We start from the raw sequence: 14,983 nt of genomic DNA on the forward strand, positions 1-14,983 counted from the left end.
TACGGAAGACGGAGAGTGCCACTCAATGGGATAGTACGGAAGACGGAGAGTGCCACTCAATTGAGTGTGAATATTTTTTTTGTACAGCAGCCGCACTTTATTACGCCGCCAGATAATAAGTGGCGGCCGCCACATAAGTCATAATGCCGCCACATAAGTCATAATGATTTAATTTTTAGTTATTAATTTTATTCACACTTTTTTATGTAGCGGCTGCCACTTATTATCTGGCGGCCGCAACATAAAAAAGTGTGAATATAATTTTTTTTTTCTGTACTGTGTAAATATTTTTTTTGTACAGCGGCCGCCACTTATTATCTGGCGGCCGCCACAAGTGGCGGCCACTGTACAAAAAATATTCACACTCACCTCATTGAGTGGCACTATCCGTGTTCTGTGTAAAAATCAGACAATCCCGCTGATGAACTTCGGTATCATATCCCTCGGACTTAACTCGGTTCTTCGTGGGAGCTTATTCGAGGCCGGCCGAAAGTTGTCCCAATCCTACGTGAATCATTAAAGGTTTTGCCCTGCGCGCGACGTATAACAACGTATAAACACTGTTAGCCTATACTCAGTATGTTTCCTACGAGTGAAAGTTATTGGAAAACATCACTTGGGTGGGGCATGGGACTCGAACCCACGACTTCGTACTTTCCAGTACGGAGCTTGTGAAATCGGTGGCTGGTTCTAATCCGATGAACATGTAGCGGCGGTTATGGTACCGCAAATAACTTGACTATTCATGAGATGGAACTTGCGTCGGGGTGATGTAAATCAATAGGTTTTGCCCTTCCCCGACCGGGGCCGTAAGTCCGGACTCCTCATAGGACCGACGCCTCATATGAGGCATACAATTCCGCCTCATAGGTCCGACGCCTCATAAGTTCGACGTCGGAAAAACGAAGCGTACTGAGCGTCGGAGCTTTGAGGTGTCGTCGGAGCCATGATGAGGCGTCGGACCTATGAGGCGTCGGACTTGGGCCTTTATTTGGTTGGGGGATACCATTTTGTCGGTCTTATGAGGCGTTGGACTTATGAGCGGACCCCCCCCCCCCCCACGACCAGCAGTCCCGCAAGCTCGGTGGTTGATTGGTATTAATTTCGTCTGCACTATTGTAAGCGGGAGGACGCGGGTTTGAGTCCCACCCGAGTGATATTTTCCAACTTTCACTCAGGAAGTAACATACTGATTATACAGTGTTAACACGTCCTCGAAGAGCAACGGACCCTATATTGGTCACCCTGACCCAACCCGTTGTGTTTGGGGTGGGGTGGGGCTAAAATTATGGATTTTATATTACTTTAGACATCTCGTTTTCACTTGCAAAAAGTGCAATTGGTATTGTAAGTTTTTGTTTTTAGATGCAGGAAAAGGTTTATAATCTACGAACAAAGAGTTATTTTTGTTTGAATAGTTTCTTATGTGTTAGGTCTAACTTGCACCAAAATAATGCGCGGACTAACTGTACTAGCGCGAGTTACCGTAACGAAAATAACGAAAATATATATCCGTCTAGATATTTGATTGCTCTATTTTCATTTTAATATTTTGATATGGTAGCATACTACTATAGTGACCTACACCCTAACGATGTAAGGGCATGACTATTAGGACATTTCCAAATGCAATTGTATTTAAATTCATGTTTGATATGCCATAAAACGCCATATCGATAATAATCGTATTGCTAAACCAACAGAAATTAAGGTAGTGTAGTCACTTAACTTTTAGGGATCTTCTGTGAGGAAAAAAACACCCTAATGCTTTGATTTTATAGAATAACAGCACAGAGTTGCAGAAGACACCGTTATTGTGGCATGGCTGCGCCGTTCCGAACTTGATCTCCATAATTATGGAGATCACTGGTTCCGAAAGACCTGAAAGAACAGCCTGCGAAGAGCGCCCCCTTTGTCCTATCGTCGACAGACAGGAAAAAGTGGCCCCCAGACGACTTGTTTTGCAATCCTTACTTCGCATATCGGCACCTCTCGGCACCTGTCTAAACTTTAATAAGATAAGCGCAAAATTTAAACGGAAGTGCGCCCTAAAGTCACCGGTTAAACATGTCTGCTAAGAACATTTTACCACAGAGCAGGTAGGATAACATTTCCTAAGATTAGAATAAGATGTGTAAATACTTCTGAACCACTTTTTAGAAATGTTAAATTCCACACTTTTAGATGTCTAGTTAGGAAAGAATGTTGCAAGTTACAACCTGACGCCACTTCCGCGATTGTGTAGGCCTATGGAGGAGACTGGCCGACTGGAAATTCGGCGATCGTGTAGTGGAGGGCCCCTGTTTTGTTTTGATCAAATTAGAGTCAAAAATGTTTTTCATTGCTAAAAAAATCACCTTTACAATCAAAAGAAGACTTTTGGGAGTAATTGCAGAATACCCCGCCACTCGGAAATACACCCCTAAAATCACTGGCTACGAGGTTGGAATCACTGCAAAAGAAACAATTCAAGTCCATTGCCAGCTACGCGGATACTGAGTGGGGTAATCCTTATTTTTAGGACCCCGTTCCTATATAGGAAGGGAAAGACTCACCAAAACAGTTGACTAAATGACACTCAAAATTGACATTCTGATACTTCTTGGCACATCTGAACAATTGGCAATGACACCTTCTTGACTTCTAAAGACTGCTTTAGCCTGCAAAAGTCACTTGGTACTGGACAGACATCTGCAAAAGTCAGTTTTGAACAGAACTCGTAAAAATAGAGGTGTCCTAAAAGTAAGGATTACCCTGAGTGGGGGTCCATTATTTGAGAATGAAGCAACACAAAATGAATGAGAGTTGCTGAACAAAATTCTAAGTCCAAACCAACCACCCTGTTGGCGGCTACGAGGCTACGGAGTGGGAGTCCCCTTGAATATGCTTGAGAACGAAGCAACACAAAAGGAATGGGAGTTGCTGAAAAAATTTTAAGTCCAAACCAACTACCCTGTTGGTGGCTACGCGGTCACAAAGTGGGAGTGCAATGGACTCCGCCCTGGAGCATGACGCATACTCGGCATAGTACATACAAGTAGCGCTGAGAATGTTTATTGAGGTCAATCAGCCGTGACCTCGTAGCCGGCTACGAGGTGGATAGATCGAGTGGCGGGTATTCTGCAATTGTGCCGACTTTTGGGTAGACAGTCATATTTGAATGAATGTATTTGGTACTTTTTGGTAGGCTACTCACAAATTTACTCAGACTGGGACCGTCATGACCGTGAGTGCATAAAAACGTGCAAAATTACTACTGACGTTTTTTTACTCACCATTAGGCAGGCTAATTAATGCCCACACAACACATACATTAAAATGATATAGTTGCAAGCATGTCACCTGCGAAATTTGAGACCTTAAATCCAATTTTAAGGCAAGTTTTTGGCAGTTCAAAAACCATGCATCAACGTCAATCCCCATGCTCTGGAAATGTGTGTTTGATTCCCAATGTATTCTGGGTAGGTGTATGGAATGTCAGACAAGTCGACCGTTGAGACAACTCGACTCGGGACAAGTCGGCTGTTGAGACAACTCGACTCGGGACAACTCGACCGTTGAGACAGCTAACGTGCACGGCACGTGCACGGTACGGCCACGCGGTTGACCGGAGATGCGCGCACAGGCCCGGCAAATTCGAACGATGTGCAAGGACAATCATGCTGCGCTATATCGGCTCTGCTCTATTATGTGTCATAACTCCCAAACGGCGATCAGCCGCCGTCAAAATCCCCGGTACTATCCCCTAAACTAGGCCCAAAAACATGCGAGGCGACTTGTCTCAACGGTCGACTTGTCTTTCCATTTATCGCACATACGGTCGAGTTGTCTCAACGGTCGAGTTGTCTCAACGGGTGACTTGTCCCGAGTCGAGTTGTCTCAACGGTCGTCTTGTCTGACCCCCGGTGTATGTAGAGCCTTGCAGCTAACTTGTTTTTTATTCGATGGCCAAATGAACATAGCGCCCTCTGTTAAAAAATGAAACATTTTGCATTCACTCAGATCAACAAGAGGGCGCTGTTTTATCTACACGATAATAATGTTATAGCTGAGGAGTCTTTTTGCACAATGCATTGCAGTACACATCAACGTGATGTCTCACGTATGGATTTCGATAGCCCGACTGCGTCTTGCCGTACAGTACTATCGCAAGCTCTGTAGTACGGCCAGACGCCCAATGCTTCCACAGAGGCTGAATTTTTTTGGCCGCTGATGTAGCGATTTTGCTACAGATTTCGATCGAGATTATCTTTTCATCCAGGACACAAATTTCCAAAGTTAAGGTTCTTAGTCGTAGAGCAACTCATACCTTTTCGAAAAAACGTTCTTTTGTCTCAATATTTTCATCCATCTGGCCAAAAGCCGACTTTTCAGTCATCTTCCACAAATATCGTCCCGAAAATGCTCCCCCTTGCGATTTCAAAATGGCGGCCGCGCTGTAATGTATGCATTATGCGAGTGCGCTTGGGCAAGGTAATGAATATGCATCATAGTTTATGACGTTTGTCGGACACTCGGCGCGGCTGGCCATACAAACACGAGGTCATGAACTAAATAATGCATATTCATTATCTTGCCCAAGCGCGCTCGCATAATGCATACATTACAGCGCGGCCGCCATTTTGAAATCGCATGGGGGAGCATTTTCGGGACGATGTTTGTGGAAGATGATGACTGAAAAGTCGGCTTTTGGCCAGATGGATGAAAATATTGAGACAAAAGACGTTTTTTCGAAAAGGTATGAGTTGCTCTACGACTAAGAACCTTAACTTTGGAATTTGTGTCCTGGATGAAAAGATAATCTTGATCGAAATCTGTAGCAAAATCGCTACATCAGCGGCCAAAAAAATTCAGTCTCTGTGGAAGCATTGGGCGTCTGGCCGTACTACAGAGCTTGCGATAGTACTGTACGGCCAGACGCAGTCGGGCTAGGATTTCGATAACTCTCTGCAAAATTAGAATTAAAAGCTGAATTTTTGGTGATGCAATGCTCACAACAGCAACTTTGCGAGGCAGAAGTTTGGGGGATTATTGAAGAAACTGTAGTGAGTAAGAAGCTTGCAAATTTGATTCACACTGGTTTTATTATGCAGCACAAACTTTTGCACGATATGGATACCTTAAGTTTTGGGACTCTCATACACATATTGAGAGTCTTTACTAAAATTTACTGTGCTAACGCTACATGTTAGCACAAACGTAAATTGCGTTCAAGTTTGTCCCAACTCCTTTCCAAAAAATCACCCCCTAAAAATTACCCCATTCTTTACATTCTGAACATATTCCAAGACACACAGTAAAAAAAAAAAAACAATTCTTTCACATATAGAACATCAAGACCCCCTACATGTAGTTGCATGGGTAATGTTGTCCCTGGTCTTTATAGTATCTTTTCCCCTTAGATGTTAGAAAATGGGTTTTTTTTAAACCAATTTCAAGACCAGGTTTTACAGTGACATCATTTGTTACTTTTTGTAAAAGTGTTATTGGATTAAGGAAGTAAAGGGAAATATAAGATTTCAAATAAACACTTTGAATAATAGTCCAATGTTTTCAATCACAATACTGTTTTTTTTTTCAAATTTCTCTGGTTATTATTATGTCAGTGTGTGTACATGTACAAATTACCACTACTCCAATGGAACAACTCATAAACTTGCAAATCATAGTCACATGTAGCACAACAATACTTGTCCCTTTCTTTGTTGTTTAGCATAAGCTTGAATGGGAGTTACGCCAACGTGAGGAAGAAATCGCTGAGCTCCAGAAGGCCCTGAGTGACATGCAGGTTTATCTCTTCCAGGAGAGAGATCATGTCTTAAGGCTCTTTGCTGAAAATGACCGCCTGAAGATACAAGAACTGGAAGATAGAAAAAGGTGCGTGGGATTGTCTGATGAAGATGTTTTAAGTCTTGACTAAGGCTCTCAGCTAATGTTCTGCACTGCATGGATCATAGTGAATAGCTGATCTGGATTAGTGTGTTGAGCTTGTCACGGGTGTTGGTCACTTTGCTGAATTACCACTTCGCCGAATAACCACTTAGCCAAATGGCATCAGGTCAACTCGGACCCAAACCAAGTCGGACCCATGCCAAGTCGGACCCACGCCAACTCGGACCCACTACCAACTCGGACCCACTACCAACTCGGACCCAAGACCAACTCGGACCCACTACCAACTCGGACCCAAGCACGACCAACTCAGACCCAACAATGACTTAATCATTAGTTTCAGAGATTATATTTATACATGTAGGTCATCTTAATAGTGCTTATATAGTGAAGATATTCGGTAATTATATTGGTCAGAATGGGGCTTTTAGTTTTGTTGTTTGATTATACTACATTGATTTTGCACTCTTATTACTCATTCACATGAAGAAATGGATATGTGCAATGTTTTCCTTTTTCATCTGCTTTTTGTGGTGTGTGCCAAATAATCAGTGTTGTAGGTCTCGAGACCGGTCTCGAGACCACTTTTTGCTGGTCTTGGTCTCGGTCTCAGAAGCTGTGGTCTCGGTCTTGGTCTCGGTCTGGTCCCCTTTAGCCCCATAAATGTGGCCTATTTACTGGACTGCCTCCGTAAACATAGGCCACACATCCACATGTACAAAAATCGTGTCGACGGAGCCAAATTTTGATTTTCACATTTAGGCTTAGTTTGTAGGGTTTTTTTTGCTTTAGAAGCATACTCACCCTCTTTATAGGCTAATCAGAAAGTGCTGCCTTTTTCAGATGTATATTTTTCGTGAAATTTCCAGATTCATTTTTACACGTTTGTGTATCAAAATTTCAAAATGAAATTTCACAAAAATTAGACATCTGAAAAAGGCAGCACTTTCTGATTAGCCTGTAAAGAGGGTGAGTATGCTTCTAAAGCAAAAAAACCTACAAACTAAGCCTAAATGTGAAAATCAAGATTTTTGTACATGTGGATGTGTGGCCTATGTTTACGGAGGCAGTCCAGTAAATAGGCCACATTTATGGGGCTAGGTCCCCTTTGGTCTCGATATTTTGGCTCGTCTCGGGTTGAGACCGGCAATATGTAGCTTTTACAGCTTGATCGATTACTTTTTGTTTACTTCGTTCAGTACAATTAATAGTTAAAACATTTGCTAGCCCGTAGATCAAGCTTGTTATATATCGCGGTCGGTTTGGACTTGACAGCACGTTGGAAAGTCTCCAAAGTACATGTAAAGCTGCAGCAGTTCCAGTCACTGAACGATTTGGAACAAGTTCGGCATTTATCTGTTGAGTCGGGCACATAAAGCAAAGTATAAACTTCTAACAATTTATACAATAAGGGTCAACCATTTTTGGGGATTGTGTAGTTTAGCCCACCCCTGTGGGCGTAATCACTTGCATTTTGTATTCTGATAATAAATGAGGTGCTTCAAATTAGTTATATATTTTCGACCCCACACAATGATCTCTTTAATTTGGGACAGTATTTTGAAGAAAAAGTAAATATTTCAACCTGATTTTCCAGCATTGAACTCACACACTCTTACCAGTTACCACTCACTGTTGCCATGAGAGTGTATGATGAGACCCCATTTTCTGGCTGCTCAGTTTGAAGTACCCCATTATTCCTCAAAAATTAAAATCCCGTTCAGAAAAAAATTAAAAATCCATATCTGGCACATACTGGCTACCACCTCACAACTTGTGGGTCTACATGTACAAGTCCACATTCTATGACAGAAATTTAAAAATTGATTCAACATTTTCTAGCTCCCATTTTTTAAAATCAAGTACATGTACACAAGTCTTGTTAGAAGTTAAGTCCTATATTTATTTAAGGAAAAAAAGAGGCACAATGTAAAATTAAAATTGCATCTTTAAATATCCGTTAGAAGTCATAGCTGAAACCAAGGGGTGACTGTGGAGTTTAGGATCCGAGTTCCTATAACAGATGAAACATCTACCTTTAACTTTTACTTTTGTCAAGATTGGGTGCAGCCCATTATATTTCTTAAGTATAACTACTTTTTGCTCAAGTAACGTGTCATGTATCAATTTGTCAACACTGCCACTGGTCAAAATTTTGGTCTGTAATCTTTGTGAATAGAAAGGTTACAAGTTTCAACTATAATAACGTGTCTTGTTTTTTTATTTCGACTATTGTTATTTATTATCAGCGGTCTTGGTCTCGGTCTCGGTCTCGGACCATATTGGTCTCCGCCTTGAAGGGGCTGGTCTCGGTCTCGGTCTCGGACTATGCGGTCTCAACTACAACCCTGCAAATAATATAAACCAAATTAAATCACACTCAATGAAGGATTTCAATATGTCACAAAAATGTTGTTCAGTGAGGAAGTTATTAATTTGAAATACATGTAGACCTTTCATTTCATGTAATTGTTAGTTTGTTTAATTTTTTTTTTTTTTACGAATCTGTTTAACTTTTTATACTTTTTTGATTAACTTTTTTCCCCCATGGAACATCATAGTCGAACATACAGACAGCTAATGTACCTGTAAGGCCTTGAAGGATAATCTTCCCAGAGCTCCAATACTCCTTTTTGATGATTGACATTTCATAATTGTAGGGTATTTAATAAGTTGATCTTTTTTTTAGTTCACATGCTGGCTTTGAGTTTTGTGGGTTTTTTAACGAATCTGTGTAACTTACTTTTTTGATTAACCTTTTTTGTTCAATATGGAACCTTCGTTTTTCTTGCAGTGTATGCAATGGTGTTTATGTGGTTTTTTTGTTAAATACATATACAAATGTACATGTAGAAATTAGAATAGACTTTGTTTTATACTTTATTTATTTTATTGAATGACTTATAATGTTTACTTATATTTATTGAATTAATCGTGTCATGTTTGAAAGTGTTTATGTTTCAATGTCATACTTTCCAATTTTATTTTTCTATGAAGATCTGTTTTGAATTTATGTGGTTTGAATTAAAAATGAAATGAATTGCTGTTAAATTGAGCAAGATGGCGTGAACGATGTCAAATATGAAAATGAATAATTGGTTAAACTTTAATTTTAAATTTTACTTTTGGTTAAAGCGCAATATGTTTCAATGGAAACAAATAATAAAAATAAATAATTAATTACACTTTTAAAGCGCATTTCAAAAAAGCATTTCAATGCGCTTTACGACGACAAACTGCTGCAATACAGATATTTACCTGACAACTACAATGAAAATTTATACTTAAAAGCATCACTGTATTAACAGATGATAAGTGGACAAACTTTATGAAATTGTCAAATAATTGTAAAAGTCCGAGTTGGTCATGCATGGGTCTGAGTTGGTAGTGGGTCCGAGTTGGTTGTGGATCCGAGTTGGTAGTGGGTCCGATTGAGTTGGCGTGGGTCCGAGTTGGTAGTGGGTCCGAGTTGGCCTGGGTCCGAGTTGGCTTGGGTCCGACTTGGTTTGGGTCCGAGTTGGATCGAAACCAGCCAAATTACCACTTAGCCAAATTACTGCTTTGCCCAATTACCACTTCGCCGAAAGTATTTGCTAACACATTATGCTCGCATGCACAAACTCATGGTAATTATAACAGCTGACTGGTACTTAATATTAAGTGGTTTTCATACTTGTTGTGTCTTCTATTACTAGGTTTATGTGACATGTCCTCTCAATTCACTTTGAAAGTGCAGAAGTGGAATTTTAAAATATATTAATCATTGACTGTCCGTACACGGTGACCATGTTTTTGGTCGCACACAGTTAATTCTGAAACTTTTTTTTTTTCTTTTTAATCTTCATCCCTTCAGTACTGTTTCAAGTTGACTATAGAATGAAAAAAGTTGAATCTCATATGGGTTTGGATAGGAAGGGGTAAAACAACCCCAAGTTTTTCATGTAGCTCGTTTTTATGGCTCCATACATACATGTACGTGTCTGTAGGCATTTCTTTATGGTGTAAATCAAGGACACACACATGCAACATCATCAGTGAATTGTAAATGGAAGACGAGTTTGATTAGAAAACGTGTACTAAACCAATGAGAGCAGATGCAAAATGTTCAGAGTATAAACAAAGGAAAGGGAAGAGAAACATTAGAAAATCCTTGATTTACACCATAACAAACTTGTTAGTACGTGCGTTTGCGTGCAATTCGGCGAAGTGGTCATTCAGCGAAGTGGTAATTCGACGGAGTGGCAAGTAGGCGAAGTGGTTATTCGGTGAAGTAGCAAATCGTTGAAGTGGTTGTCGACAAAGAGGTTGGTTGGCAAAGCGACTGCAAAACCTTGTCACAATAGCAGTGCTACTGCCTGTCCTGAGGCTGAATTGAATCCATGTACATGTACCTGTAATCTGTATGTTGTGCAGATGGATGGTGACTGTTTATACTTAAAAACATCACTGTATTAACAGATGATAAGTGGACAAACTTTATGAAATTGTCAAATAATTGTAAACGCTGTCAAATGATTGTAAAAGATGAGTCCGAGTTGGTCATGCATGGGTCCGAGTTGGTAGTGGGTCCGAGTTGGTTGTGGATCCGAGTTGGTAGTGGGTCCGATTGAGTTGGCGTGGGTCCGAGTTGGTAGTGGGTCCGAGTTGGCCTGGGTCCGAGTTGGCTTGGGTCCGACTTGGTTTGGGTCCGAGTTGGATCGAAACCAGCCAAATTACCACTTAGCCAAATTACTGCTTTGCCCAATTACCACTTCGCCGAAAGTATTTGCTAACACATTATGCTCGCATGCACAAACTCATGGTAATTATAACAGCTGACTGGTACTTAATATTAAGTGGTTTTCATACTTGTTGTGTCTTCTTTTACTAGGTTTATGTGACATTGTCCTCTCAATTCACTTTGAAAGTGAAGAAGTGGAATTTATAAAATATATTAATCATTGACTGTCCGTACACGGTGACCATGTTTTTGGTCGCACACAGTTAATTCTCAGAAACTTTTTTTTTTTTTCTTTTAAATCTTCATCCCCTTCAGTACTGTTTCAAGTTGACTATAGAATGAAAAAAGTTGAATCTCATATGGGTTTGGATAGGAAGGGGTAAAACAACCCCAAGTTTTTCATGTAGCTCGTTTTTATGGCTCCATACATACATGTACGTGTCTGTAGGCATTTCTTTATGGTGTAAATCAAGGACACACACATGCAACGTCATCAATGAATTGTAAATGGAAGACGAGTTTGATTAGAAAACGTGTACTAAACCAATGAGAGCAGATGCAAAAATGTTCAGAGTATAAACAAAGGAAAGGGAAGAGAAACATTAGAAAATCCTTGATTTACACCATAACAAACTTGTTAGTACGTGCGTTTGCGTGCAATTCGGCGAAGTGGTCATTCAGCGAAGTGGTAATTCGACGGAGTGGCAAGTAGGCGAAGTGGTTATTCGGTGAAGTAGCAAATCGTTGAAGTGGTTGTCGACAAAGAGGTTGGTTGGCAAAGCGACTGCAAAAACCTTGTCACAATAGCAGTGCTACTGCCTGTCCTGAGGCTGAATTGAATCCATGTACATGTACCTGTAATCTGTATGTTGTGCAGATGGATGGTGACTGTTTATACTTAAAAACATCACTGTATTAACAGATGATAAGTGGACAAACTTTATGAAATTGTCAAATAATTGTAAACGCTGTCAAATGATTGTAAAAGATGAGTCCGAGTTGGTCATGCATGGGTCCGAGTTGGTAGTGGGTCCGAGTTGGTTGTGGATCCGAGTTGGTAGTGGGTCCGATTGAGTTGGCGTGGGTCCGAGTTGGTAGTGGGTCCGAGTTGGCCTGGGTCCGAGTTGGCTTGGGTCCGACTTGGTTTGGGTCCGAGTTGGATCGAAACCAGCCAAATTACCACTTAGCCAAATTACTGCTTTGCCCAATTACCACTTCGCCGAAAGTATTTGCTAACACATTATGCTCGCATGCACAAACTCATGGTAATTATAACAGCTGACTGGTACTTAATATTAAGTGGTTTTCATACTTGTTGTGTCTTCTTTTACTAGGTTTATGTGACATTGTCCTCTCAATTCACTTTGAAAGTGAAGAAGTGGAATTTATAAAATATATTAATCATTGACTGTCCGTACACGGTGACATGTTTTTGGTCGCACACAGTTAATTCTCAGAAACTTTTTTTTTTTTCTTTTTAAATCTTCATCCCCTTCAGTACTGTTTCAAGTTGACTATAGAATGAAAAAAGTTGAATCTCATATGGGTTTGGATAGGAAGGGGTAAAACAACCCCAAGTTTTTCATGTAGCTCATTTTTATGGCTCCATACATACATGTACGTGTCTGTAGGCATTTCTTTATGGTGTAAATCAAGGACACACACATGCAACGTCATCAATGAATTGTAAATGGAAGACGAGTTCGATTAGAACGTGTACTAAACCAATGAGAGCAGATGCAAAAATGTTCAGAGTATAAACAAAGGAAAGGGAAGAGAAACATTAGAAAATCCTTGATTTACACCATAACAAACTTGTTAGTACGTGCGTTTGCGTGCAATTCGGCGAAGTGGTCATTCAGCGAAGTGGTAATTCGACGGAGTGGCAAGTAGGCGAAGTGGTTATTCGGTGAAGTAGCAAATCGTTGAAGTGGTTGTCGACAAAGAGGTTGGTAGGCAAAGCGACTGCAAAAACCTTGTCACAATAGCAGTGCTACTGCCTGTCCTGAGGCTGAATTGAATCCATGTACATGTATATATACATTGTACCTGTAATCTGTATGTTGTGCAGATGGATGGTGACTGTTGGGGAGGATTCTTTGATTGGCAATGACGGACTGACAACCTTGCGGGCAGAGTACAGGTCATTGTTTGCAGGGCTGGGTAGAGCTTCAAGTTCTCTCTAGGTGTGCTTCACAAAACAGGTCTCTATTAATGTTGTGCATTTTTCCAATAATTTAGTCTTTGAATATTGGAACTTGAATTTGAACAAAAAAATCATCCAATGACATTGAAATAATTTGGAATGTATCGATATAGATTTTGAGCTAGCTGACAACCTGGCATTTGGCAGATATTGAAGATCCACATTAGGGCTTACATTCCTCATGAAAACTCTCAAACCATCTGCGTAAAGTGTGGCGTTTGACTAAACAAATCAAATCTCTCAACTTAAACTCATAAAATCACATCATGGACGGTTTTTTGTCATTGCTCACATTAAAAAAACAATTCAATTTGATAAAATGCTATTCGGATATTCGGTGGATGATCAAATATTTGGATATTCGGTATATTTTGCACAACCCTTGTCTAGACTAAGCAATTGCAATTTGTTCCACACTAGTGCAAAAGTATGTTTAGAGATGATGCATTCATGAACATGTATGAATGTTGGTGCTGCTTTAATACCCCACATGTACAATCAGTTACACGTATAATGTGATATGGAAGTAAACAAACCCTGTTAGTTTGGATTTACCAAAGGTGTACTAACTTGAACTTTTCCAATGATTTGATTTGTACTTGACAGAATCCAGCATCTGTTATCATTATCAAGCCCATCAGGTCCTGAAGTGACATACTTCCACAAAGAACCATCAACGCGGGCAATTGTCACACAGAAACACCCACAAAAGAGACATCCACATGCAGGTCAGTGTGTAACACCGCACTGGCAACTCTACCAACGGGGCTGCAGACTCATATTTGTCAATGTCCTTGGCCAAAATTTGTTAATCAATTCCCTCGCCCATCCATGGGCAATTCTACAGAATTATAAACCTGAATGCCAACAATTCTTAATGGCCAAAATGCCACAAAAGAAATATACATATCAATTTGAAGCATATTATCTGTATTTTATTGACATGTAGTTTATTTAAAAGGGAAGATACAACATCATTGCAAACATCAAAAAACGAAATGATCAAATTATGACGAAATATATTACTGGACTGTCAGTGAATGACAGTCTAAAGCATCCTGTAAAATTCATATTTAGTCATTCCGCATTTTCTTTGCAATCAATTACGCATCTGTGTAGGGGTACAAGCCTGCTAGACTGATTCTCTGACCTAACTTCCTCAAAGTGTACAAAGTGCTACGTCTCATCTTACGTCTCATGTCACCAGACCACAAGAACATGGTTGGATTTCTTAGATTTTCTGGCATTTCCGAACCCAAAACGTGAAATAGGTCAGTTTAAAGGGAAGATACAACATTGGCAAATATTACAAAACGATATGAACAAAGTATCACTAAATACCTTAGTGGATTGTTAGGGGATGACAGCCTAAAGCATCCTGTAAAATCGTGGCTCCTGGTGTGCTGACATTTAAAAAAAAAAAATGGTATTTTTCCAACGCTGGTCGGCCGACCAGCAATGGAGAAAACTGTTGTTTTTTTTTAAAACTACTCCTAATTTTTCATAATTAGTTATTCTGTGTTTTCTGTGCAATTGATTACACACCTTTGAAGGGGTACAAGCCTACTAGACTGCCTCTCTGATCTTACAATCCCCCAAAGTCTATAAATTCTCCGTTTCATCTTAAATGGGGTCTGTGAACCAGACTACAAGAACATGAATGGTTTTCTTGGTTTTTCCAACATCTACAAGCCCAAAACGTGAAACAAGTCATTTTAACAATATTTGCTAAAACATACTAATCCTCCAAATCCATTTATTTCTGATTATTGCAGCAAAAGCAAATGTTGTACATGCCCTTTAACAATATTTTTTATAGCACACTAATCCCCCAGATGCACTTATTTTGAACATTGCAGCAAAAGCAAATGTGTACATTCCCTAACAAGTTCAACAGTTTGGCTGTTACTTGTAAATGGAAAATCAATTGATGACAATACAAAAAATTGATTTGTCTGAGTACGTCCGGTGTTTTGAGCCAATTTCTACTACAGCAACAAAGTTGGATGAATAATTTCTTCTTTGACTCATCAAAGTAACTAGTGACTAACTGATATGTTTTATCAGAATTAAAATCTACCCCGTGATTATAACTACAATTACATACACTGTTGAATTGCCCAAAATGTACGTCTGACACTGCGGAACTGCCCCCATTTAAACAT

This window comes from Patiria miniata, unplaced genomic scaffold (genome assembly GCF_015706575.1).
Source record: "Patiria miniata isolate m_02_andy unplaced genomic scaffold, ASM1570657v1 HiC_scaffold_14, whole genome shotgun sequence".
Taxonomy (NCBI): domain Eukaryota; kingdom Metazoa; phylum Echinodermata; class Asteroidea; order Valvatida; family Asterinidae; genus Patiria; species Patiria miniata.